General features: G+C 38.1%; 1 pseudogene; it reads left to right on the top strand.

The window, feature by feature from the left end:
- On the top strand, positions 1 to 25,721 carry LOC123610300 (annotated as a pseudogene).
- Positions 25,722 to 26,811: the final 1,090 nt, after the last annotated feature.

Raw genomic sequence — 26,811 nt, forward strand, 5'->3', positions numbered from 1 at the left:
ATGTATAATCTCAATACAGTAACACTTTTGTGAATTTCTGGTTGAAGCGGTGACAACATGCTGGACTCAAGTACTAATACACCTTCGTTCAAGGAATGGAAAGCCAGCCATAAAGATGGAAATGCCCGTGGAACCGCACTGCTGGAAGCTCTGTGTTGCATTCTGCTGACAAATGTCCAAAGGGCAAGATCTTTCTTCTGCCCATCTAGGATATCTACAAAATTGGTGCTATGGATCCCGTCCCTGTGGACTGAAGAGAGAATGGTGTTCTCAACCCTGGCATGGTGGTCACCTTTGTTCCAGTCAGCATTACAAATGAAGTGGAGTCTGTTAAAATGCACCATGGAATTTTGAGTAAAGCTCTTCCTGGGGGCAGATGCAGGCTTCAGTGTCAAGAAGGCATCTGTCAAACATACCTACTGGGACATATGGCTGGTGACAGAGAAAAATGACCCACCAAGAGAAGCAGCTGACTTCAAGATTCAAATGATTCTTCTGAAGCATCCAGACCAAATTAATGCTGGGTATGCACCTATGCAGGTGCGCATATACATTTATAACCTAAATCTGTTTGTACATACAGCTTTTTTTGTAAACACAAACTATACTTTGTTGTCTATTTCGTATCTGTTTTATTGTAACATCTAAGGAAAGACTAGACTATTTTAAAAGAGTTTATTTGGAAAGTATCATACTGTAAAAAAAAATGATTTTTTTACTACAAGACTCATGATGCAAAGCTGAAGTCACTCATGAGGATTGTACTCCTCTAGAAAGTTGACTTCTTTTTTTTTTTTTTTTTCAACGTTTATTTATTTTTGGGACAGAGAGAGACAGAGCATGAACGGGGGAGGGGCAGAGAGAGAGGGAGACACAGAATCGGAAACAGGCTCCAGGCTCTGAGCCATCAGCCCAGAGCCTGACGCGGGGCTCGAACTCACGGACCGCGAGATCGTGACCTGGCTGAAGTAGGACGCTTAACCGACTGCGCCACCCAGGCGCCCCGACTTCTTTTTTTAAAAAGGGACATTTATGAACAATATATGGTTAATAAGAATTTCCTTTAATGCAAAAAAGTCTCACACCTCACATTGCTTATAATTTTGCTGAGATGAAGTAGAAAATGTATTTGACTTTATGGGGAGAAACCAACAGGAAGATGGCCCCACATTGTTGAAGTCTGGTGATCTGCCATTATTGAAATGGTTCCTGGAGAGCCCAAGCATTTAGAGACCTTCCGTATCCTCCTCTGGGTTTGGGGTTTCGTGACATGGCATGGGTAGTTGCTAAGGGTGTCATCAAAACAATGGACAAGAAGACTGCTGGAGCTGGCAAGGTCACCAAGTCTGCCCCCAAAGTTCGGAAAGCTAATGAAAGCTTCCCTGGTACATGTCACCACAGTCTTAATCAGTGTTGGAAGAATGGTCTCTGAACCGCTTGTCTCAATTGGCCATTTAATAGGAAAAGACTGGTTAATGTTTCATTATGCATCCTAAAATCTTCAGAAGGAAAGGAAAATGTTTTGTGGATTGTTTGTGTGTGTGTGTGTGTGTGTGTGTGTGTGTGTGTGAAAAGATTTTAAATTGTTGCCTTTTAAAATCAGTACTTCTTCCATCCAAATACTAACCAGGCCCGACCCTGCTTAGCTTCCGAGATCGGAGGAGATTGGAGGAGATGGGGTGCGTTCAGGGTGGTATGACTGTAGATTAAAATCAGTACTTCTTAATGGAAGCAACCTGTCCAAACATCTGACACAGGATTTTGAAACCTGTTGCAACACAATTTAGTGAAAATCCTTTGCCTTCTTACCATCACCACTGTATCTTTCTATAGCATGACTTAGGTGAAAAGACCAGTTGTTCTTAGTCTATTTCTGGTATTTCACTGCTGAAACTTCAGCATTTGTAATTATGAGTAAACATTTTTAGGGAGGTGGGAATTTAAAGTTTACTTACCTTTCCAAAGGGGAGGAATCATTTATGTTTTAAGTGTACAATGGAAAACTATGGGAGGGGGTGTGTTTGTTGCAATACTTCATAGATTAGGACAGGCAAGCAAAGAATAATTTTGCCTATATGTAAGCTACCTTGTAAGAAGCAGAGATTTGTAATGTTAATGGCTGCATGTTTCATATGATTTTTTTGTAGTGACATCAATATTGAGTAAATATTTTGGTACAATCTCAAAAAAAGTTTTCCTTTTCCAGTAGTTGTGTGGTTTTGGTATATATATAACTACCTTGAAATCCCCAAACTTTATTCAGCTACAAGACACAAATTAATAAATACCATTTAATCATTTCAGATTTAAAACATGACATCTAAAAATATAAAGTAGGGTCTACTTATTGAAAAAACATAAAGTTAGAATAAATATAGCATTGACCTAATTAAGGGATATTTCTAATTTTTGCTTGTGTTATTATTTACACAATTGAGAAGGTAATAAACTGTCTATCTTGAAAGTAACCCCACTATCCTACAAAAGTTTAGCTAACAATACTAAAGATATGTGAAAGTCTTAATATTCCCTTCTGTCTTAAATATCTTTTTCTAATTTCTTTCTTGCAATTTGAAACCGAGTTTGTATATGTTTAAAGTAGTATAGATTCAATGTTATGTTTCTGTGTTAAGTTTATTTATTTATTTTGAGAGAGAGAGAAAGCACCAGCGGGGGCGGAGCATGGAGAGGGGGAGAGAGAGAATCCCAAGCAGGTTCTGCACTGTCAGCGCACAGCCTGACACAAGGATCAAACTCACGAACTGTGAGATCATGACCTGAGCTGAAATCAAGAGTCAGGTGCTTAACTGACTGAGCCACCCAGGTGCTCTTAAATATGTCTGTTTTTAAAAAAGTGTTTGCTCTTTGAAGACATTTTCAAATAAGGAAATGTATCTATTTTGCATTTAAAATAATGTCCCTATCAATTTAGCAATGCCAGGAATTCTTTGGTAGAGAATTTTTGTCAATACAGTATCTTTCTCTTTCTCACTGGGAGAGTTTTGGGAAAGCCATCAATATTGTCTTCAGGCAGTTCATGAAAATCTCTTACCCATTAAAATTATCTACACCTATGAATCTATCTAGTCTACAAACTATTTCTTATTGCTCAGTGACATGTGTATATGTATACACACACACACACACAGATATATATATACACACATACACACACAATGGGTTTCAAGGTCAAGGTTTTGGAACTGGACATATTTTATTTAATGCTTTGATTAGTTTCAGTTTATTAGATACATGGGAAATAATTAAAAAAAACAATATTATCAGTTTATCTTTGGGCCTGATCGATACAAATATCACTTATTGCTTAGATTACACAGAAAAAAATTCTTATGTAATTGTGACTTAATTCAATTATCATAAAATTAATAAAGCAAGACACTTATAATTAGCATGTTGTCTAATATGGCACATTACCTCCTTTTTCCTTTTTCCTCTCTTTTCCTCCTTTCTTGCTTTGTTTCAAGAATTATAAAGGTTTCCATTTCATTTAGTTTCAATAATTCTGCCAATAATTTTTGTTGTATTAGAATCAACACTTTAGGGGCGCCTGGGTGGCTCAGTCGGTTGAGCGACCGACTTTGGCTCAGGTCATGATCTCACGGTTTGTGAGTTCGAGCCCTGGGTCGGGCTCTGTGCTGACAGCTCAGAGCCTGGAGCCTGCTTCTGATTCTGTGTCTCCCTCTCTCTCTGACCCTCCCCCGTTCATGCTCAGACTCTCTCTGTCTCAGAAATAAATAAAAAGAAAATTAAAAAAAAGAAACAACATTTTAGACCTTCTGAATTACTATATAGTCTATGATATTAATCCCAGATTTAAATAAGCATTTTAAATTAGTTTAGAACAATATATCCTTAAGTTCAGTCACTAATACTATTTTTAACTAAATGACATTCCTTAGTTAGAGGAGACTTTGTGCAGAAGTCACCAACCTCCCATTTATTTTCCAAGGATGCTTACACACTTCCCTGAGTACTTACTATTGTTGAACAAGGGGAGCTGGAGACATTGCTAATTTACATTGCCTGAATTTTGTGAACGCTGGATATTTTCTCTCCGGGGAGGTCTGAAAAACCGAAGTATTATTTCTCATGGCAACGAGTTTCTTTTTTCCAGACAGACATTTTGATGAATAGCGTGGGCAACTAAACTTCTACAGTACTCTCTCAGGTTCAGTTCTGGTTCTACCAGTGAGTAAAGATAAGGACATAAATGACATGTTGGCAGTTTGTACTATGATCTATGAACAGCATGAGGGAAAAACAAACCTAATGCTTTTATTTATAGATCTATTGCACATATAAGCATTTTCAGAGAACAGCCAAAGAATTTGATCTCAGAGATGAGCTCTTGGGTGCCTGGGTGGCTCAGTCAGTTAAGCGACTGACTCAGTGTCTGATTTCGGCTCAGGTCATGATCTCAGGATTCATGAGATCAGGTCCCACTTCGGGTTCCCTGCTGACCATGTTAAGCCTGCTTGGCATTCTCTTTCCCTCTCTCTCTGTTCCTCCCCTGCTCGTGTGTGTGCGTGTGTGTGTGTGTGTGTGTGTGTGTGTATGGGTGCTCTCACTCTCTCTTTCTCTCTCTCGAAGAAAGTAAAAGAAAGAAAGACAGAAACAAAGAAAGAAAGAAAGAGATGAGCTCTTGTCCAAGAGTCATATAATGATACAATAGAAAGTTCTACCATCGCTTCACCTTTTGAAACAATGAAAATTTCCAGCAAGGTCGATTATTTTTAGGAGTGACCACTTGCAAAATGTGAATAGAAATATTTAGGCCACATTTAAAATGACCTCTGGAGAGGAGTTTATTCTTTTTGAACAATCTGAAGGCATTTTTTCAGGTTACTGTGTTATGTGACATTGACCTCTCACCTGACCGCAAAGGTTTGTATGGAAGGAACGAGTCACTGATGAAAGCTACACGAGCTTATAAATGTATGTTCCTGATTCCCATAGCCAAAGAAATACACACCACCTGAATACTTTATTTATGGTCAGCCTATCGAACTTCATGAGCAGAAATTATTATGGGTAATGAGGAGACCCCATTTCACGGTGCAGTGACTCTTACCTCATGCAATTGATTGTACACGGTTTTCAAATGGTACTTTTACACATACGAACTAAATGACGAGCAGAAGTTAAAAATGTGCTGTATCTCCCTTGTGAGAAGTAAGCTCTGTATAGAGAAATATGTAAGTTAAGTCTCTAACGTTAGTTTTGAGGACAGATCGTAGAGGGTCCTGAATTCAATGACAGGGAGTTTATATATCATTTGGGAGGCCGTAGGAAACCCTTAATTGTTCCTAAGAAAGAGACATGAAACATTTTATCAAAGCAGTTTAAACAAGCAGAAGCATGAAAGAGGCAAAGACTGGGGAGATACTGAAGACGGAAAAGTGAATTAAGGGACTATTACAGTTATCAAGGCTTTGCCAGAAGTCTGGATTTCTGAGCTCTGCCCCCAGATATGAGAAAAAATGGAAACTTAGACGAATAATATTAAAAAATATATCTAAATTCTAGAGGGAATTAAAATCCACTCAAAAGTGAAAGAAGAGACCATATACAGCATCCCCAATTAGACAAGAGGATATCCAGAAAGTTCTGGTGAAAATGATAACAAATCTATGTGGCTATACGAGTTTCTTCTGGGAGACTGGGACATAGGAAAAGTTCTGTTCCAGGAATTAATAGCAGAAGTTAATTAAGGTGTTAGAAAAATCACCTTAACCAGAGTCCTGTTAGACTCGTAAAAACTCCTGGCGGTGAATTCTGCCATCTCTTAGATACAGCCTCCAGTTTCTTAGCCTAGATCACAGCATTTTCACGTCATATCTTCTCACCAACTTGGAATTTATAGGAAGCCTGTGAGTAAGATAGAGACAGAGAGAGACAGAGGGAGTCACACACACTCATACACACACACACACACACACAGAAAGTTGAATATTTGAAGATGTTACATTGCTGGCTCTGAAGGTGAAGGAAGAGACCATAAGCTGAGGCTGTAGGCAGCCTCTAGAAGCTGGAAAAGCAAATAAATGGATTCTCCCAAAAAGCCTCTGTAAAAAAAACATTGAATTTAGAACTTCTGACCTATTGTACACTTTTATGTACAATAACAAATATGTCTTAAGGCACAACGTATGGTTATTTTTTATAACAGCAATAAGAAACTAATACCACTAGGAAGAAAATTCTGTGAGCTTCTCTCTCTCCAGCATCTCGTATTGTTGTCCTGAATGTTCATTGGCTAGGTCTCTTTATTTTATTTTACTTTTATTTTATTTAAAAAAAAATTTAATGTTTATTTTTGAGACAGAGAAAGACAGAGCATGAATGGGGGAGGGTCAGAGAGAGAGGGAGACACAGAATCTGAAACAGGCTCTGGACTCTGAGCTGTCAGCACAGAGCCCGACGTGGGGCTTGAACTCACGGACCGTGAGATCATGACCTGAGCCAAAGTTGGACGCTTAACCAACTGAGCCACCCAGGCACCCCAAGGTCTCTTTCTTTTATATGCGAATTAGCGCCGCAGTAGTACAGAGGGAATATCCAGGAATATGGCTAAAATTGAGGATGGTGTAAAAGGAAAAGGAAAAGGAAAAGGTTTGCATTTGAGGAATACCGGGGAGAATGAATTGACAGAATTGGGAAATAATTGAATAAAAAAAGAAAGAAAGAAAGATAGTGAAGAAAAAAAGAAAAGGATGTGTCTAGTCCATTGGCTTTAACTCTCTTTCATGGCAAAGCTTGAAATGTCGTCCTGAGAAAATACATAAACACACAATTTAACCTAAAATTGCTGAGTTCACAGATACTTTGGACAGAAGTCAATTTTGTTGAGGAAATTTAGGCATTCTGAGAGATGGCTTGGATAATAAGATTTCTTCCAATTCCACAATTCAATAAGAATTTTAAATCTATGTCTTAAGACACTAACGGTGCCAATAATGCCAATCATGGATCCAAAGAAAGCAGGAAAAAAAAAGATGACTTTTTTTGTGGGGCAATGGGTGAAGAGGATGGTAAGTGGGAAGCACGTTTTCTTTCTTTCTTTCTTTCTTTCTTTCTTTCTTTCTTTCTTTCTTTCTTTCTTTCTTTTTTTAGAGAGAGGATGTGGGGAAGAAGCGGGAGAAGGAGAGAGAGAATCTTGAGCAGGCTCCGCACCCAGGACAAAGCCCCACGTGGGGCTTGATCTCCGAGTCGTGAAATCATGACCTGCACCGAAATCAGGAGTCACATGCTGAGCCACTCAGGTGCTCTGCCAGTTTTCTTTTCAGCACAATTAATATGAGGCACTTTTAGACCATTCATGAGGAGATACTGGCCAGATCACTAAAAAACACAGAAGTGACACCTGGGGAAATGTTTAGGGCTGTAGACGATCTTAACCCCAAACAGCTGGTGAGCAGTTGAGATTTCTACAGGAAAAGGACAAAAGTTGGAGGGCAGACAGAAGGGACAAAATTGTGGAGAACGCACTTTCCATATTTAAAGGTCTAAGGAAAGGAATCGAGAAGGATCTAAAGAATAAGCAGAAGTAGACGGCATCACAGGAATCAAATGAAACGGCAACTTCATGAAAGCTTTTCACAAATAGCTCTTGTGAAGTACTATTACCTTTAGCCTGTTAATGTTAGCGGCTCTATGGAGGTTGAACTCAAGAAAGTGTAATAATTAATTCTAATTCTTATGAAGGTAACTTTGACATTAGTAGAGTGTAGATGAATTTGAAGAGAAATTGAAGTCAAGGAGGCCAGAAAGTCAGAGAATAATGGGAAAATATTTAACATTTAACATCTAAAAAGCCTAGCATAGAAGCTAACTTAAAGGGCAAAAGATTTATATGATATGAAGAGACACAAGAGTATCAGAAAAGCTAACTTCACATCAGACTTTGTACTTTGTTTTCTCTCGCTGATGAATGATGTTATGTTGAAAAAATATGTTTTTATTTTGTTCCGCTTTGTTTTTGGTAACCATGTATTTGTATCCTGTGTGGAATTCAGGAAAATAGGTTGCAATGAATATCAAGGTCATGCACAGATGATGAAAGATGCTTTATGTGGCAAGTATAAAGAGACATCGAAAAATTAAGGAAATAAAATTTATAGGATTTCTAAGAAACAAAGGTTGTCTTTTTATTTAACTATTCCTGGTAAAAGAAATGAAACAGAGTATTATTCTCCAGCCTTGAAAATATGACAGTAGAAAGAATAGCTTCCAGAAAGAGTTTTCCTTGAAGTGCCATAACTTATGACCATTCAGATACTTTCAAGTGTTTGCCAAATTAGCATACAACTTTGTAGAATTTCCTTTCTACCAGATATGTTGATATTTAAAACGATTTATTTAGACCTCTGTTTAGAGCAAGAAATACATGGAAACGTATGAAAATAAAATATTAGGATATCCAAAAAAGGTGAACTGAAAGGTTTGAGAGTGTTCAGATTGCCTTTATCAGCCTAAGAGTAAAGGGGGAAAAAAAAATAAAAAAATCACTAGATATGATCATTAGAAGTTAATAACAAAACAAAGCCACTGCTTTATCAAAATATTTGGAAGATGAACCCATTTGGAAAATGACTCTGGTGGTCACCAGAGGAGTCTGATATACTCGTTGTCATCTAAATATTTAATAAAACACTTATGTATATGAAGTAATTTATGTGGGAAAACCGAGGCTCAATTGATTAAAGAAATTATGCCAGATGCTAAATTTAGTAAGTGATAGAATTGGGAAATTAGGATCGAGCCAATGTCTTTGATTGGGCTGTGGTAGTGATAGGAAGACCAGGGATAGAACCAATAGCATTGGTGGACACCGTGGCACCTGACAAATAGCATCTTGGAAGCTTCCATTATGTTCCAGGGATCCTTCTGGAATTCTTCTTCATACATGTTTGAACTCATCTGTTTATGACAACACATGGAGTTTGAGCCAAACAAAGTAAGTCTTATTCCTATTCTGCTTTACTGAAGAGACATGGGATATCAAGAAACTAGCCCCAGAATACAAACCCCGGCTCCCACCATACTGAAACCCCAACGTTGACCAGTGAAGGCAAAGTGCATCAATCTTCTTAGGCTAGGGTATTCTTCAGTAGCAAACAGCTTAGAAAAATTCAATGGCTTTAAAATAACAAAGGTTTGTTTTTTACCTCACACTCTGTGTATTGTGAGACGCTTATACATGATTTCTTTGTTGTTCGTCTTTTCCATCTTTTCTTAAATTTTATTTTTAGACAGCCCCTATCTGAGTCCTTATCATTGTAGTCTTGCAGAAGAGAAAAATATATAAGGAGTAATAGTTAAACTTTGATAGCTTCGGAGACATTTCTTCAGAAGTACTTCATGTCAATTCCTGTCATATTTCATCTGCTAAAGTAAGTCATATATCTAAGTTTGTCAGTGGATGTGAGGTATAATATTTCCATACAGAGGGGCTCTGGAATAAAAATATGTAGTGATGGGTAGTGAATAGTGTGAACTCTGTTCCACTCTACCACATAGGGCTACCAGAGATGTATTTTTCATTGAATTAATTTCAGTTTCTCGTGGAAGGTGACTGGCGGATAGTTCGACTTAGTGGCACACCAAGGTGTTCATGTGTTCATCCCAAAGGTTGATTTTTGGTTTGTCAGTGTTAAACAGGTAACCATTCAAGTGAATAAAAACTATGAAATTGAGAGAGCCTCCAATTTGTAGGGATAGTAGGAGTAAAACCTATCTACAGACTTAAGAGATACGTCTCTAGAATGAGCCAGACAAAATGCCATGCCAGATCAACATAGGAGAACATTTTTTTTTTTTAATGTACCAAATCACACAGTACAGAAGTCTTAGGCTGGCCGGGTATGGTCTCAGGACATGTGCTGGTGGAGTCTTTTTTCAACAAAGAATTTGCTCTTCAGCTTCAACGTTGACAACGTTGACAGCCTTGGGACGTACCTCAGTTTTTAAGCCAACCACACTTCACCTGAGCAGCCCAAGTCCAGACTAGGTGTGGTGGAGGTATGGGTTGGCCATTTTTATTCAATACAGAAATTCTACAATGGGTAATCTTTGCTCTGCAGTTTCTCAAAGGGTTGTCTCGTACGCTGTCAGGTCTGGATCACAGTCTGAGATTCCCTTGTACAATCATCTTCCTTCTCCTTCCCTCTCATAGGTTTCTGATCTCCATTGTGTTCTGGTGCCGTTATATGGCCTGTTCTGCTTCCTGCTCCTTTTAGCTTTCACTGGTGTTCCTTCTGTTGTTTTTTTTTTTTTTAATTTTTAACGTTTATTTATTACTGAGAGACAGAGAGAGACAGAGCATGAGCAGGGGAGGGGCAGAGAGAGAGGGAGGCACAGAATCTGAAGCAGGCTCCAGGCTCCGAGCTGTCAGCACAGAGCCCGATGCGGGGCTCGAGCTCGCAAACCGTAAGATCATGACCTGAGCCGAAGTCAGACATTTAACCAACTGAGCCACCCAGGCACCCCTTACAGGTTTTACTTCTAACTTCTTTTTAACATTTGCTTCCTAGAGGACCAAGGTGACACATCAGGTGTGAGAACCTCTGGGGAAGGATAAGTAAAGTAATAAGAAAAAAATAAAAATTGGAGATACTTGAAGTAAACATTGAGACTGTTTAGTTTATCAGCGTATGAGGATTGCAGTATAAGATGAGCATCATGTCTTGATCTGGTTGTTCTGAAAGTGGCTGCAATGTTAATTGGTTGGGAGATGCTCTAAAATCTAATGGGTACATTAGATGAAATTTAGAAAATAGTTGGAGGAGAGGACAAGAAGGATCTTATATGTAACATGAAGAGTCTGGACCATGTGTTTTAGAAGACTAGAACCGGGGTGCCTGGGTGGCTCAGTCAGTTGAACGTCCGACTTCGGCTCAGGTCATGATCTCACGGTCTGTGAGTTCGAGCCCCGCGTTGGGCTCTGTGCTGACAGCTCAGAGCCTGGAGCCTGCTTCGGATTCTGTGTCTCCCTCTCTCTCTGCCCCTCCCCTGCTCATGCTCTGTCTCTCTCTGTCTCAAAAATAAATAATAAAAAAAAACATTAAAAAATTAAAAAAAAAGACTAGAACCTATAAAATCATCAGAAAGAGGAGATGAAGAGTAAGAGAGGTGTTTATAGGAAACCAGATAATAAGGTTCAGGTGGCCAGATTTATTCCAGTGGCAGGGAATGGAGAGAATGTGTAGTTTTTATGAGATGTTTATAAGGCAGAATTGAAAAACAGAGATTTAACGTAGTGGGAGAGGTCATAGAGCAAAGGAAAAAGGACAGGATGGTTTCTTGATAACATTCTTCACCTGCTAAATGAAAGTATTTTATTAACTCTATAAAAAGAATCAATGTGTAAGGAAGAAATGTGTTGGGTTGAGCACTGGGTGTTATACACAGGGGATGAATCACCAGAATCTACTCCTGAAAACATTATTGTACTATATGCTAATTAATTTGGATGTAAATTTTTAAAAAAAGAATACAAAAAAAAGAGTCAAAGTAAATATCTTTATGAAAAATAAAAATGCTAAATGTTAGTTTGACAACCATTCTGTGGCTTTGGGAAGTTAGGTCTTTTTTTTTTTTTAAATTTGGGGAATGATATGTATTTGTATAGCTTCTGCAATAGACATTATCGACATGAATAATGGAATTAATGTTATAAAAACTAAGGATGAATCTGTATAATGTTAATTGCTGTAAAGTAAGCAATAATGAATTCTAGCACTGTCAGTAACATCGCATTTTTGTTGGAAGACGCTTACATTAGCTCTCAATGGGATTCAAGCAGCCTCCAAAGTCTGGAGATTGGGCTGGCTCCAAATTTTCTGGCTGAACATTGCAGCTACATAAAGAAGGCTGATTTCCAATATCGTCTTAAAGCATGTGCACATGTACACACATACACACTCTAAATATTGAACGTTATTGGAATTATTCCCCATAACAGTAATAGGGTTGACATCTCCTTACCTTTTGGCCCAGAGAACAGTAGGAGAAGGGAACCTTAATACTCGAATCATGGAGGAGGTTATAAACCTAGTGCTTGGCTAGCATGTTTCTTAGGTTAAAGCCACTTGACTTAACATTAGGCAATGAACTGCTTTTCTTTACTGTTGTCAAGAATAAGTTTAAAAAGAGGGCATAATGATGAATATCATACAAATATGAAATGAACCCGTCAGTGATTTAATTCAATTCATGAGTTAATAAGGAAATCAGTAAGAGGTTACAAATTAGTTCAAACAAAATTTAAAAATTCACACATTTGTATTCAGTGAGAGAATGCTTAAATAGATTTGCAAATGTATGCAAAAAATGGTCTATCCACAAAACAATAATCAATTGCATTCTACTGGACACAAATGCTTAGCATTTCTGTGGACAAAACTCATTTGTATTATTATCAGTTTTTTACAATTTACAGAGTTGTAAAATAGCTCAAAGACACAGAAAGCACAAATAACCTGGCTGTGTGACACAAAACACCAATTAATCTTTTTTTTTAAATCCTCTTGTCCGTTTTAAAGACCTCCTTCCACTTCAAATCTGCAAGTGGCAGAAATAACGAAAAGCTGGTAGAGTCAGATCTCCAAGGTGATAGGTAATAAGTTATATGAGTGAAAACTCTCACCTTCATGTCTGACCATAATAGCACAAAATAAGTAGAAAACATTTTTTCCTGCATTTTCTTTTTGTATCCACATCAGTAACAAACTAAGTCTACTGATTTTAAATGCTACATCTTTGTCCCTTCTTGTCTCTTCCTGCGAAAGCAATATTAAATTAATTTATGGCCAATAGCAAGTTAATAAATAAATCACAATAAAAATCTAATAGAGACAGCTGGGAGGAGTGGACAGTTGAAAATGATTAATACCTTAAGGGAATAAGAAAGAATAATAGACGGAAGATTATCTGGGCACTTACAGCGTTATAGAGTTAAAATGGAAAATTTAATTTCAGGTTGTGAATGCACTGGTATAGCATCACATCATGAAATATGAAGAAACCATTCACTTCAGAGAATTTGAGCATGAAAATCAAATAGTTGAATGAAAGTGAATGTGATATAAAAGGAAGTGGAGATTACAGGGCTAGAGGGATAGTCTCTGAGATAAATACATAATTGAAAAAATCTTTAAAAGAGTCCCAGTGGAGTTTATATTGAAGATGGATGAAAAAGTAGGAGAGAGAGCAAAAAAGTGGGATAACAGTGTCTGAACTACTCAATTTTCCAGCTGTCAGTGAGGTTTCATACACAATCCGTGTACTTTCTGCCTTCACAAAACCCTCACCAATAATTTGACGAGAATGAGTTAGAAAATTCATTTCTGTAGGACCAAATTCATTAAGTGCCAAATTTAAAAATGAAAGGCTTGGAAAAACCTTTCTTCAACATAGCTACATATAATTTAGCACTTTCCAGATTTCGTATATTGGTTATGGAATATGGGGCTAAATGATTTTCATTTCTATGAAAAATGAGCATTTCTATCAATTTCAGAAAAAAATATTTTAAGCAAGTTTTCTTTAATGGACCCGTGCTATAACTTTGTTAAATTAACATTTGTTAAGTAGATCCCAGGAGTGTCTTCTGGTGAGCCACCCTTTTCCAAAGACTGTAATAAGATGAATAAAGAAATTGATTTCATTCCAACACTATCGCCAGCAACCTGAGACAGAGGAAAGATCAAGTCCTGATAATCAGCTCTTATGAGACAAAGCCTGGGTTGCAGGTGGGATATTAGGGCATCTTAGTTTACTAACTGGCTTTACCCAAAATAAACTTTCTTCTATCTTTGCAAGGTATCTTTTTACAACTTGGAGTAGGTTACTCTTTGAAGTTAAGTTTCTACCCTCTTACAGACTGGCAAATAGAGGCTCTATCTTCCTTGATGATTGTGTTTCAAAATCATGACCCCCAGGTCCTTTGAAAAGGACAGTCCTGGGTTGTAAAAGTAGCCAAGAGGCTTATAGAGTCTTCATACCTCAAAGAGAGAAGAATTGATAAGTTTAAGTTTTGTGAGAAAAATAACACAAACACATGTATTTGTTACACCTTTTTTTTCAGCATATAGATCTCCTTTTAATCAACTATACAAATGTACAGTTTGTACAGTTACTTATTTTAATTTCAATCATCAGAAAAAGCAACTTGGACAATTGTCTTTAAAAAAGATTCAGTTACTCTTTGTGGATATATTTATCAATCACTTTCAATGAGCCAGCCACTGTTCTGGGCTAGCCAGAAAGACAAAGTCCTGGCACACAGAAAGGTTATATCCTCAATGGGCAAATAGATATAAACAAACATATAGCCTGTATTGGAATATTATGATGGGAAAAAAAGGAGGGGAAATGTATGATGCAGTGTCATGAATTTGAACTTGACCACCACAAAGGTGATATTTGAGTAAAGTTTAAAAAACGTTCATCTGTAGGAGCACCTGGGTGGCTCAGTGGTGAAGCGTCCAACTCTTGGTCTCAGTTCAGGTCATGATCTTATGGCTCCTGAGTTCAAGCCCCGAGTCAGGCTCAGTGCTGATGTGTGGAAACTGGGATTCTCTCTCTCCCTCTCTATCTACCCCTCCCCTGTTCTCTCTCTCTCTTGCAAAATAATTTTTTACAAAATTATGAAAAATGTTCATGTGTGCAAATCTTTAGGAAATAAAAACTGAAGGAAAATAAAGGAAGTCCAAAGGTACCAAGGCAGGGGCATGCTGGTATGATTGAAGGACAGTGAGGCAACTAGGGAGGCTGGAAGAGAGGAGTCTCTGTACAAGAGTTAAAGTCATCAGGTAAGAGGTGAGGGTCAGGGTGTGCCCAGGGAAGAGTGCTAGAGGGGTGGATTGAATAGAGTGATGACCTTGTCTTACTTATTTAAAATAATTGTTCAGGATACGGTATTGAGATCACATTCCAGAGAATCAAGAATTGAGATTGGCTGACCCATTAATTTTTTTAATGTTTATTTATTTTTGAGAGAGAAAGACAGAACAGGAGAGGGGGAGGGGCAAAGAGAGAGAGGAAGACACAGAATCTGAAGCAGTCTCCAGGCTCTGAGGTCTCAGCACAGAGCCCAACATGAGACTCGAACTCACGAGCCTTGAGATCACGGCCTGAACCAAAGTTGTACACTCAACTGACTGAGCCACCCACGCTTAGCTGACCCATTAGAAGGCTATGGAAGTAACCCAAGGGGTTGGTGGTTGAATCAGGTTGTAGTGGAGGAGTTGAATCGTCAAGGTTTTAGATAGATATAGATAGATATAGATGATATAGATATAGATATAGATATAGATATAGATATAGATATAGATATATGATTTTAGAACTTATAAAGTCTGCTGATAGATTAATGTGCTTTGTGAGAAAAAGAGGAATACCATACATGTGCAGAGGATTTTGGACAAATGGGATAATGGAATTGCCATTAATTCGATGGGAAGACAGTTGGAAAGATAGGTTAGAAAGGAACATCAGGAGCTGGGTTTTAATCATTAATTATATTATGTTAAAGCTAATGTTCTAAGATAGAATGAGGGGGAAATAAATGGGAACAAGTACAGACTCTCCTCTAGAAGAATTTTTTTCTGGCAAGGTCCATAAGAAAGTATGCAATAGCTGAGAAGAGGGGGTTGGCGGGCATTGAGAGGTTTTTCAAACTAATTCAGTACAGGAAGAAAGACTGATAATACAGTGGGAGAACGGGTAACTGCTGGGCTAGTATCTATGAAGACGAGAGAGAGAGACAGAAAGTGAGAGAGAGAGAGAAGAGAGATAAATTGTTTATTGGCAAGTAGTTTGAAATAGAGAAAAATTGCAAGAATAAAGATAGAATATTACCCAAATTTATCTATTGTTATCATTTTGCCCCATTCATTTGCCATCAGCTTTCCTCTTTTTCTTGAAAAGGTATTGGCATAAGATACAGGTGTATGTATAGCTATAGAGTATTATTTTTTTTTTATTTTTTTCAACGTTTTTATTTATTTTGGGACAGAGAGAGACAGACCATGAACGGGAGAGGGGCAGAGAGAGTGGGAGCCACAGAATCGGAAACAGGCTCCAGGCTCTGAGCCATCAGCCCAGAGCCCGACGCGGGGCTGGAGCTCACGGACCGCGAGATCGTGACCTGGCTGAAGTAGGACGCTTAACCGACTGCGCCACCCAGGCTCCCCTATAGAGTATTATTTTTAAAGTCTATTTATTTCTTTGAGAGAGACAGAGACAGCATGAGTGGAGGAGGGGCAGAGAGAGAGGGAGAAAGAGAATCCCAAGCAGGTCCTGTAGTGACAGTGCAGAGCCTGACGTGGGGCTTGAACTCCGGAAACTGAGAGATCACGACCTGAGCAGAAACCAAGAGACGTTTAACCAACTGAGTCACCCAGGTGCCCCAGTATAGCTATAGATTATAGACATAGGTGTAGATATAATTTTTCTGAACTACTTGAGAATAAATTACATTTTGTTTTCTGTTTGTTTATTATTGAGTATGTTAGGTTTAAATAATTGGCAGTACAGGAGCTGAGCCAAAATATTCAAAATACTCCGTCAAAAATCACCCCTACCCTAGATTAAAAAATGAAAAGAAAAAGTAAATGAGGTCTATAGATAACACAGGAAACCCACAAGATGGCAGGAGTGCCACACATATGTAGGTTTCCTTATACTTTCCTTATTTTTATCCCCCCATTTCCTTGTGAAACAGAACTTTAACGTTCTGTTAATTTTGAAATACATATGCCTCAAGAGGCTTAAGTGAAGATGATAACTTATGAATAGATAAAAAAGGCAAGAAGAAACAAAGAGCAAAGAAACACACCCAGAGAATCATAGGAGTAAACTTTTAAAAATGAATCCCATTAATATATATCTTGTGTTTAGGTTGAGGAAAAATGGGTCTGTTGAATAAGACTCCACGTCATGAAGTCAGGAAGCTACAAGAACAATACATTTAGTGTATAATAAAGTTCCAAAAGTTGCAATTATAAGGCATAGGTTTCAAAGACATAATATTAACATATGTTAATACAATATAGTTATATTATAAATATATATACATATATAAAACTATAAATATATATAAACATATATAAAATAATATTAAAACATATAGTGGAATATGTAATAAATGTGTAGACACATATGTACACATATATTTCATAGTATGTCTAATTCATGCCCTATGATTGTAACTTTAAGAAACCCTGCCTATTTATCTAAAACCCCTAAGGGACACTGTATCTTTGCTTTCAAAGAGATGAAAACTGTAATAGCCATTTTATTTGCAGGAATTGCATAGTGGGCTGCAGTTTAACCACACAAGAGCTATTAGACTAACCAGACTTTTTTTGAATCCAGATTCCACTTCTAACTTGGTGAGTCATTTCCTGGTTCTGAGTTCCCGCTGTAAAATGGGAATAATTATACCATTTGCGTAGGGTTTGTTAAAACAGCATTACAGTAAAGCATCTCACATATAGTCATGGGAACAAGTCCCTCCTGACATCCATAGTTTTGTAACACTGCTGCAGGTGTGTTTCCCTGCAGGACAGAAAGATTTGTATACCATTCTGAAGTCTCCTCTTCCTGTATAAAACATAATGTTCTTGGTAAAGGCTATTTTTTTAAATTTTATGCGTTTAATTATGTATTTATTATATTAGGCACCAGAGGGCTTATGCCCTCTGGTGTCATTAAATATATTGTTGGAAAAAGGAGATTAAAGAATGTGTTTTATCAGCAAGAAAATCATCCTCTTTACCCTTGCATGTAATTTACTAAAGGGCTAGCAAGGTCAAAGCACAAGCTGTCTCTCACCATATTCCTCTGCAGACAGCGTTAAGACGGACGCTGAGTCTACGCTTCCCAACTTGGATCCAGGTGGGAAATGTGATGAGGTTAGGTACAAATTACTATCAGTGCACCGAGAAGGAATAAGGTTACCTATATGACAGGAGGCTCAATGGATGTGTGCTCTGGACAAAGGCTGGGGACACAGATGTTGCAGTATATGAACACTTCAATGACTTCACATTCATCTTACCTCTGATTTCAGGAAAGAAATCCATTGAAACACAACAAAGAAATGTAAAAAACAAACAAACAAACAAACAAACAAACAAACAAAAAACCTGGTGGGCCTGGGATGGGAATAGAACAGAATAAGGATAAATGAATATTGTAGTAAAGCCATGCATATCATTGGTACATGAGATTCACGCAGAAAAAAAATATCGAGACGAGGTATATCGTGCTCAGAAGAGAAATCTGTTTTACAAAGGTAAAAGGGAATAGGGTGGAAAAAGCAAAGTAATCAGAGAATACGTTGAAGAGCTGTCTGTGTGAGTTAAAAGACAGTGTTGCTGATATATACGCTTTACTTGTAAGTATATTTTACAATGAAAATCTTTGTTCTTATGAGTAGGAAACCATAAGAGGATTTCAAGCATAAGTTAATGCTTAATTGTTCAGTTGGTTCAGTAAGCCAACAGACTTGAGAATTTGAGGGCTTTTTAATCCCAGTCGATGAGTTCCATTCCCCAATAGCCAATCACTTTCTAAGTATAGAAATTTTTGTAGGGTGATAAAGGTATAGACATGTGTAAGAAATATCAGCTTTCCATTAAAGTTGATTTAGTACTTACAAATAACAGTGTCTATTTTTTCATCTTTAAAGCTCTTTGGATATCAATAAGGGTGTGAAAAAATCACTTTTGATTTTCCATTCCATATTTCTAATTTAGTACAGTTGTGTTTCGATACATAATCAGTATTCGTCAAGCACTTTGGGCTAGGGGAGACCACGTGACAGAGCCATCGGCACGGAATATGTAAAGAAAATGGGACTGGTACGTAAGTGTTAAGGCTAAGAGAACACTTTTGAGGACGTAGGGAAAAGTATATAAGGCTGGAGACCCTTTGAGAGGGCCAGCAGTTAGAGACCAAGTTCCGGAAGAAGTCAGCATATTCAGTCTAGATGTCAAGGATCAATGGTCAGCAAATCTGGAAAATGGTGGGCACATCAGGCGTGGGGCTTCAAATATGTAGCTCAGGGAAGGTATAAGTTTTGCGTGGAGTCTCAGATGATTTTAGGTTTTTCTAGAAGTTTCATATGAGCAAGGGCAAGCAAAAATGAAGATTGATGAAAAGATATTGAGCCAAAGTTTTGAAATGAACAGCCAAGTCCAAGGCAGCCCCAGGCTTAGAGTGCAGGATAGTCTGGAGTATAGGATGAAACTACTCCCCTGCAAAAATAGGAGTCATGGCTAAGAAAAGGATTATCTGGATGCCAGATATCCAAGAGACTCAAACAAGGGTTTCATGGGACAAACTGGAAACTCCTAAAGTGCGATGGACTGCCAGAAGCAGCTCAAAGGTAACTGATTCATCTATGCTGCAACGCAAAGAAAACAGATTTTATTCCAAACTTACTTGACGAACTATAAAATTTCTTAAATTCTAAGGGGCTTTTATTTACTTATTTATTTATTTATCGATTTATTTATTTATTTGCATCCACAGAAGCATTGGAGCATCCAGAGAACTCAGACCATCAACTGAACAGATGGATGGGAATGGGGTCTTTGGAGGAAGCACTGATAACGCTTTTGTAACCCTGGGGATGCTATGGTCCTCGAGGCCCCTGCCCGAAGTTTATGATGCCTTTAAAGAAACACACCCCCCAAAATAAATCATGGTTTTACTTACTTTTCTTAAAAGTCCAAAACACGTTGAAGTACTTAGTTCACTGCAAATCTTATTAAAATCTGCCTTCTTTCCCATTCTCTAAATGCTCATACTCCTGGGGGGAAAAAATTCCAGTTTCCTTACCCTTTCACTCTGCATCTACCTTCACCTCACCTCATCGACGTACCACTCTCCCACGCGCACCTGTGACATCCATGCCCCTGTGACTCCCACCTTTGGAAAGAGTCTCAGCAGTATCATTAACCCTCTCTGACTCTTTCTCTCATGGACAAAACCTACATGGATTTTTTGTTTTGGCCACTTCCTCAATCTCTGAATTTAATGGTGCCAAATCCTCCTATTCTAAAAACAGCAGCACTCTTCTCAGTGGGATGGAAAAGACTCAGCAAGCAAAACCAAAGCCAGTTTCCCTACTCAGAGGGAAAGAAAGGACTCGAAGCCCCACTGATGTACTTATTTTTGTCTTCTATTACCTATTGTCTCATCCTAATGCACCCCTTCTTACCTACACCTTAAAGTTACTTCTTCTGGTTACATTTCTTTGCTTCAAATAGGACCTATTTCTATTTGGGGCCTATGACTACCCAAATCATGTTTTTCAAAAATACACAAAACCATTTTTTTTAAAGAAAATTGACATTAATGAATTTAAAAAGTTTTCTCAGGACAGACAAGTCTTCAAAGTCCACTTTCTCTAAAGTAGTTGCCTTCTCCATATTCCCAGTCTGTCCCTGTCACCCCACAGAGGTTTTATTTTGTCACGGATTTTAGTATCTGAAATTTTCTGAAATTCTTCCTTCGACTTATTGGCTTAAAATTTGCTGTTTCTCTCAATAGAATATCATCTCTATTAATGTCAGTTATATGATGTCATTGTATCTTGTGCTTTAAACTCCTAATGTAGTTCCTGGATAACATAAAAGATGCTAAATAAATATTTATAGAGTAGTGAGTCAATGCCAGATAAAATGTCTCCATTCTTTCTTTGAAATACAAAGGTTTTATAATAATAATAATCATCATCATAATAGTAATAACTGATATTTATTGAGTACTAACTACATGTTAACTGTATTACATGCATTAAATCATTTAATCTCACAGAGCTCTAAAAAGTGGGCACTATTATTATAATTCTAAATTAATATAATGCATATTTTGAGATTTTTAGAGTTAAGGTGTTTGTCCAAAATCCAGCAGTTAACAGGTAAAAAAAAATACTATTTCAGTCAAATTTTTTTAAGCTCCAAATCTGTCTCAATCACTTTGATATAATTCCTCAATTGACTTTTTTAAATACCAAGGTAGAAAGAAAGACTAACTTTCTGTATTAGTTTCCTAAGGCTGCCATAACAAAGTACCACAAATTGAGTCAGTTCTAGAGGCTGAAAGTTCAAAACCAAGGTCAGTAATGTGGATGCCTTCTAAGGACTGTGAGGGAGAAATCTCTCCCATGCCTTTCTCCTAGCTTCTGGTAATGGTCAGAGAGACTTGGTGTCCCTTGGTGTTTAGATGCCTTGCTCTAATCTCTGCTTCATCTTCACACAGTATTCTCCCTTTATCTCTATGCCCTTACAGAGCTGTCTTCCGATAAAGAAACAGGTATATTGTATTAGGGGCCCTCTGACTACAGTATGGCTTCATCTTGATTAAATCTGCAAAGACCATATGTTCATATAAGGTCAAAATTCACAGGTACTGGGGGTTAGGACTTCAATTTAATTTTTTGTGGGGAGAGGACACAATTTAATACATACCTTCCAAAACTATAAATCGCATCCATAATACTTGTATCCTTATCACTTTGAAAGATAGCAAGGACCAACTCCATGTACCGTATCATAGTAACATTCTCGGACCATTGCTTAAGGTTGGAAATTGTGTTGATCTAAATATTGGCTCATTGGAATGAAGGATTGTTAGGGAATTTAACCATGTAGGAACATTAGCTTTCTAGAATTGTTTATGCAGAGGTTAGATAAAAACCCAGAGGGTATGTGGTAGAAGAAATTCTTAAGATTCATATACTGGGTAGCTGGCTATTCTTGACCTTCTTATATTAGGGATCTTTGTTTCTTTGTTCCTTCAAGGACATGGTTTCTAGTTGTATTTCTCAGAGCCTTAGGTTTTCACTAAGGAACTGGCAGGGTGAAGCCAGCCCTATCTCTAATTTGGCCTGAGAAGCTCCACCTTTGCCTGCTCTGTACATTAAATTTCTAAGTGAAATTTGGTTTATGCAAGTGTTCCAAAAGTAGAATGCTTTTAAAAACATTTGGTCTTGGGGTTCCTGAGTGGGTCAGTTGGTTAAGTGTCTTACTCTTAGTTTCAGCTCAGGTCATGATCTCATGGTGATCAGTATAACCTCTGGCACTTGGTAACTGGTCTACTAAAAACATTCTTGTATATCCACAAAGCAGTTTGAATTTACATAGGACTACAGTAATCCATTTTTCTGTCCTGCTCTGGGGCCATATTAACATCCCTGCGCTTTGTCAAACTATGGTCCAAAATGAATTTTAACATCTTAAAATTCTACAGAGCATCAACTCCATTGATGACATCTTACTAACCAGACATGGTGAGTAATAACTGATATGCAGTCTAGCTACCTAATAAGACATATGCATGCCAAAGCCTAGGAGATAAAACCTGTAAAGATTTAAAGGTAAGTTTAGAGGGTTACAGTACTTCCAGGCACGAGAAGGCATTCTTTCTAAGAGAAAAAACAAGTTGCTCCTTGTTTACCTTCTACAACTAAAGAGGCACGTTTGGATTTTGAAGATACTACATGCCACATTGCATTTGGTAATATTGTTCTTATCCCTTTTTCACAACTTAGATGAGTACTACTTTTGCGTCTAGACTGTGGCACAAGTTGCTGTGTTGATTAGACCATATAACACATACAATGCAGTGGATAAGGACACCGTATGGAATCTCTCGCAAGTTTTAATACAGGAACCAAAACAGAGATCTGTAGGGTCTGGAACAAAGCTATGTCTTTTACAGCTTAAACTATTCTCCATTTCAATTGGGTCTTAGTAGAGACAGAATGTCCAGACACGGGACAACAAGGAAGTGTGGGACCTTAGATTCTCAACAAGTCGTACTTTTGTGACGGGTAGGGTGCGGCAATCCATTGTACTATGGATTCATAATCAGGCCTAAGAACATCAAAAAATATGAGCAAATTACATCTACAGGGGCCAAGATTACAATAGAATCTTCCTTTTTCTACTGATCCCTCTCCATCAATTCATACCCATGTCTTCCCGGAAGGTTCCTATGACTGAATGATGGACAAAGGAAAAACCTGGGCCTGGGTCACAGCTAGCCATAAATCTAGTGCTGCCACACCCCAGCTCCACTCAGGGGTGGTCCTAAAAGTCACACTGAAGGAAAATCTCCTCAGAGGACAGAGTAGAACACTAGAAACTAAGACACCTACCAAATCCAAACACAACTTTTTGGAATTTCACCATTAAACATTAGTTCAGCAACGTGACTGAGAGCTAAGTATACAAAATTTGTTAAAGACCCGAGATTTGGCCTCATGGTACGTCGATGGTATTGATTTCAAGGCCAGAGACTGCCTACAGCTGTTATCTGAGGTAACTGTGAAGTCAAGAATTGATAACCAAAAGGGAAGCAAAGTGCCATTCCATTAATTTTGAACTTTCAACTTGTTACTTTCCTTCAACCAATCTTTGATTAGGCAATCTGTGATGGAAGACCCAAGCAATATTTCCTTTTCTTTATTTATCTACTTTCGACCCTGCTGTTGGGAGGGAGATAGATAATACTCTTAAGATTTCACATAGGTTCTGCATGCGGTTTACTAGCTGTGTTGACTTTGTGCAATTTATATAACCTTTCTGAGCCTGGGTTTCCAGCCTCTCTAAAGTGAACATTGGATCCCTACCTATGTCCGAGTGTTGTTACGAATATTAAATCATATATGTGAAATCGCTTATAAATAAAAAAAAGTGCCATCCACCCACCAGTCACAGTGTGATTTCTAGTTCTGGGGAAAACTTGGGGGATCTGAACAGGGTGAAATATGTATCACAGATTAGAAAAGTCACCTTTTCTATGGCCGTCCTTTTGTCTGCCTTATTCATCTCTGTCCCATTTGCAGAGCACAAGGCCATCCAACTGTGCGTGGTTGTACACCTCGATAACAACTCTGCAGAAAATGAACTTAATGTATGCTGCAATATGTGCTGGGAAATAAATGGAATGTGACAAGGAAAATGCCAGTTCTGCCTCCCTCCCAGCGAAATCAAGATGAGCCAGCGATGCCTGTAAATGAGGCCAAATGAAGGGTTAACATGGAAGACAGCCCCAGTAATTGGGAACTTCGCTGGGACTACGTGCAGTCCGTACTCTGGAGATTCGCAACAGGCCCAAAGAACATGGCAAAGATATTCAAAATTCAAGACACATAAAAGGATTAAGTTTTCTTTCCTGCTAAACAGCACTGGACGTAGAGGATACGTGACTCTGGTGATGTTTAAATTGCACGTTCAAGGATTTACACCCAGTTTACGTGGGGGATGAAAGCAAAGCAGGACAAAATGGGGACAAGTTACACTGGTGACTCTGCCAGGGAACAATAAAAATGAAGAAAAGGAAAAAAAATGGCAATCCGAAATAATAATGGTCCATCATGCATGCCACTAAACTGAAAGCTAACACACCACATTAGTCAATCTTTCATTTGTTTCCATAAAAGGCATCTCTCCCATCCTAACGTTTTTTTTTTTTCTTGCATTCATCAATCCATTAAAAAAATTTTGGAATGCTTTTACGTACCATATATAGCAATAGAAGCTTATGCCTGTGCTACCAATTTTTAACATTAATTATTTTCAAGAGGTACAATATTTCCATTTTCCCTCTAAGGAATCTGATATGTAGAGCAGTTAAATAGCGTGTAAATCATGATACACTCTCTAAGGAAAAAAATGGGATTGGAACCCCCCATTTATTTTCACTTTGAATTTTTTAAATGTTCATTTATTTTTGAGAGAGAGAGAGAGAGACAGAGTGCAAGCTAGGGAGGGGCAGAGAGAGAGGGAGACGCAGAATCTGAAGCAGGCTCCAGGCTCTGAACTGTCAACACAGAGCCCAAAGCGAGGCTCGAACCCACAAACTGTGAGATTGTGACCTGAGCCTAAGTGGGAGGCTGAACTGGCTGTGTCACCCAGGCTACCCCCCCCTTTTTTTTTTTTACTTTAAAATTAACTTCCCTTTCCCTTACTCTCTGTCACATACATAATTTTTTATTTACAGTTAATTGAGTTGAAAAACCTCAAATAAATTTTAGCAATTTTTAATAGCTTCTAAAACTCAGAGGCATCATAATGTGGTGTTTCTGTGTTATAACCTAAATAAGGGGAGGTGCTAACGAATGGTAAACTTTGTCTTCCCATATGTGCCCTCAAGAAAAATTGTATTCGATTCTATATTTGTTACAGCTTTGGGAGCCACCAATTTGGAGATGGCCTCTACGACTTCTTTTAGCTCATTTTTACCTTCTAAGTCATGGTTTCTCATCAGAAATTTCCTTCAGAGTTACTTTGGAGTCTTGGTAAAGTAAAGGCTCCTGGGCTCCCTCCAGACAGAATGAATTAGGTTCTCTAGCGTTGGCCAGGGAACTGAATTTTCAACGAGCACACCTATTCATTCTGACACAGGCACAAGTTTGAGAACCAGTACACTTGCAGTCCTCCTTGCAAAGCCCATCCACAGAAATTGGTGGCAGAAGCTCTGGTCTCTTCATTCTGCAGAATTCAGTTCAGAATTCTGAACTTCCATCGCCAGGCTGGGTCCTTCCTCCAGCCACATCACATAAAGTTGCATTGCATCCAAGTGTAACCATTTTGATCACATTCCGTGGCGACTCCGAGTTCACCCAAGTCCTTACTCTGATCCTGAGTCTCAAACCCCATGGACATCGAAAGCTCTAGAACCCTTCTTTCTTACGATAATCTCAATAAGGGCTGTAGTTCTTCCTTCCTTCAATACCCAGTCCTGAGCTGTGATCCTGATTCCAGGCCTGGATTTTTCCCTGATTGCCCTCACTCTACTTCACACGGAATCTCTTGCCCTACAATAAAGACAACTGTCTCTGTCTTGATTCAGGGACTGAGATTAGAGATGTAGAATATTTCTATACCCAGCTAATGATGGCTTCATGCCTTTCAGGAGTCAGGATTAATTATGCACCGTTCGATGTGGTTCTGATAAGGACTTTGCTATTGAATGTGTGACCAAGTGAAATCAGTGATTAGGTTACAGTTTATTTATTACAAGTTTATTGATTTTATATCTGAATGGCATCTTGCCACCCCACTGGAAAAAAAAAAAAAACTTAGGTGACACTCTGGAACACACAGCATCCTATGAGTCTAAAATAATGATTTTCACTAGCTAAACGATCAGGCAACTTTCCCTTAAAACATGTATAATTTCATGAGATTGAAAACAACATTTAAAATTAACCTTTGGACCCAAAGAATTAGTACTATATTCATAAAAATACATTATTATGCCATATTAACTGAAATGTTTCTCTGCTTTATGTATACTTCGAGTGGTCAAAGGTACTGTGACCAACACAACCCCTTACAAGCTCTTCAGTGTGTCAGAAACTGCCTTTCAGGGAAATTCAGCAGTTGCAAAGGTCTTTTTTTTTTTTCCCCTTTTTTTCCGGAGATTTTTTTTCCCCTGAACATATCTTTTCCTTTCAAACTGTATTTGTATCCCAACAGAAGCAGCATGACTACTAAGTTATGTCCTAGAGAAACAAAGCAGTTCAGAACCTACTCTAAACTCACTTCTACAGGATGGGAGGGAATCATTGATCCATTGGCCCATCAATTTCAGTAGGCTACTTTGACCAAAGTGGGGCAAGCACAAACTTGATTGCTAAAGGTGGGTTTGAATCCTGACTCGAATGTTTACAAATTGTCATAATTTTGAAAGGGGATTAAACTTTGGGTTCCTATGTCCTTTTCACACGATGATTTATTTCCCTGTTTGAACTACTTTTGCCTT

The sequence above is a fragment of the Leopardus geoffroyi genome, chromosome C2 (assembly GCF_018350155.1).
Source record: "Leopardus geoffroyi isolate Oge1 chromosome C2, O.geoffroyi_Oge1_pat1.0, whole genome shotgun sequence".
NCBI lineage: Eukaryota > Metazoa > Chordata > Mammalia > Carnivora > Felidae > Leopardus > Leopardus geoffroyi.